This window comes from Leuciscus leuciscus (assembly GCF_965113295.1).
Source record: "Leuciscus leuciscus genome assembly, chromosome: 4".
Classification (NCBI taxonomy): domain Eukaryota; kingdom Metazoa; phylum Chordata; class Actinopteri; order Cypriniformes; family Leuciscidae; genus Leuciscus; species Leuciscus leuciscus.
Genome location: NC_138728.1, coordinates 53,154,410 through 53,157,186, shown reverse-complemented (window position 1 = coordinate 53,157,186; position 2,777 = coordinate 53,154,410).

The following is a 2,777-nucleotide window of genomic DNA, read 5'->3' as shown; positions in this document are numbered from 1 at the left end:
CATCAGAACGCGCTGGCGCGTTCGTTGTAGGCTACAGGGTTAGAGAAAAGCTTATTTAGTTTCATATTTATGTTTAAATAATATTCTGGGCTGCTTTTCCCGAAAACCTTATTTACGCTATCATTCTTAAGTTATAACTCAGGCTTTACCTTCACGTTAAAAAGTGTTTCCCGAAACGTTCTTAGTTAAGAATACCTTCTGTAAGTCATTCGTTCGTATCTGGAGCACTCTTAGCAATACCTTATCACTATTGACAGTTCATTACGATAGTGGCCACCACTGTTTCTTTACATCTCAGTCTATACGAATATAATTCTGCTAATTGAAGTGTTTTCATGCAAAGAACATTGTCATTACACTGATGTGATTTTATGTTGTTATTAATTATATTATCCAAAATGTCATCAACTGGTGATTAGCTATAGGAGTATGTTTAACCTCTTAAGCTCTGAGACCATTTTGAGGGATTTCCGTCTGCATTTGGCCTACCCAAATTGAAAAGCTTCCCATACCCACATACAGTGGTCTAAATACACAATTTTGGTGTCATTTTATAGGAAACCCGTTGAAGTTTCTTAAACCACTGCTAATAGTGATAAACATGCAAGCAGGGCCGGCGCGCGGCGTGCCTATAGGCGAACTATAGGCAGGCGCCTAGGGCGGCAAGAATAAAAGATTTTCCCACCCATTTAATTTATTTAATTATTATAATTCTTTTTTTTTTCTTTTTTTTTGACATTTTTTTGAATTATTGCACTTCCATCATCAAGTTATCACTCCATTAGTTATTCTACATCTAAATGAACTTTCCTTCATTCGAGGAGCCTACCATCAAAAAATCATCAAAACGAAAAAAAAAAAAAAAAAAGAAAAGAAAAAACAATCCGTACATGAATACAAAAGACGATACTTTTACTGCTGGAGATGGCTAATGATTTTAAAGACCGACACGCGCTTCTGAAAGGTATAGGCTTATGCATGTGTAGCCTATGTGAGAGAAAGTTAGGTGGCTCACCTTATTGTGTGCGCAATATTTATATATCCCAGCAAACATTTGGACATTTAATGACCCGACACGTCCTGTCATGGTTGAAAAATAGTTCCAAAATGAAAGTTGACTGGACGTAGGCTATGTTGAGCATATCTGAATGCATTTTTTGGAAATGTAATGTTAAATTTTTTCCCCCCGATTTATGCCGTCCTACAGCGGCTATTTTTGGCTAGAGACACAACGTTGCCATCGGACCAATGTTTGCTGGGATGCCATATTGATATTAATAATATTTATAACCGCTAAGAAGAGCTGTGCGCAGAGCCGCCTTAACCTAATGTTAGGCCCCGGGGCTGAGAGGTTTTGTAGGCCCCCCATCCCCTCAATTTAAAGAGTCTCATTTTAAAAAAGTGTAATAGCCTATCTAGGTAATCTACATCACAAAATGCATTAGTTTCTTTTGAGACCTACAACAGTGATTTTTTTAAATATTGTTTTTCATTTTAATATTGTTATTAACATATCACTGAGCACATAAACACAAGACACTTTATTTAACAACCACACACAGCAACTAAATTTCAACTTTATGCAAATGAGAAGCGATTTTCGCGAGCGACGACCAATAGGAAAGAAGCCTTTCAGTGGAGCTCAGCTCCCGTCACCTTCTCGAGTGAAATTGCATGTGAATCGGCAAGACCGAAGAGTTCAAGGGCGATTTCACTGTTTTATATGATTTGACTGTAACTAACCACAAACATGGATATAATAAAATGATGCATGGAAAAGAAACTGTCGACAGTCTCAGTGAGTTTAATTCATACATTTATAGTTCGAGTGTTGTAGTTTTATGATGCAAGTTTAGCACTGCTGCAGTTCATTTTACAGTGCATTATGTTGAATATTAGGGACAAGACAATGTATTAGCCTATTTGTCAAATTCGGATGACGTTTTAGTAATTGATGACAGTATGAGTGAGTTTAATTTGTAGATTGATCGATCGTTAATCTAGTAAATGATTTAATCCCTGAACACTGCTGTGTGTAGCCTAATATAAAAACACTCTCCCAACAGCATACTGTTTCTTTTGAGCCTAATTCCTAGTCAAATTAAAATGATATAGTTGTATAATATCACTTGTGGTGGTGTTTTGTATAGATGTGGCCAGACGAGCAGTCTCGCCTCATTCGCGCCGCGGGACCTCTAGACGCGCGTAAACGCGTCTTTACAACACTGAAATCACTCGCGCCAGACGCTCTATTCGCGTTTGGTGTGAACGCACCTTAACAATAACATTAGAGTGACAGCACTACCAACGCCCACAAGCGACTAGCGACATACAGCGACAAAATCTGACAAGTTAAAACAAAATGACCTTTTCAGCTCATCATGAACCTGAACATGGGAGGCCCCTGAACTTGGGAGGCCCCTGGGCTTCAGCCCAGGTAAGCCCGTGCATTAAGGCGGCCTTGGCTGTGCGAGCGCAGAGACTACCACTGATTTGCCGCTTTCCGTGTGTCATTCATTAAAAATGAACTAGAGACTTGATTTGAATAAGAAACAATATCAAGTCTATAAAACACGAAGCACAAGAAACATCTGTGAGAACGCTCTTTTAAACAGCATACACACTGGGACATTTGACTGCACATCATAGTTTTGACATTGTTGATCCTTCTTGCAATCATAATGCAATGGACTGTGGCCTACATTAAACCTTTAAATAAAGGGGTTATTGAGCTGTTTACACTGTTATATACAATACAAGAGCCTGCACAGCGACAG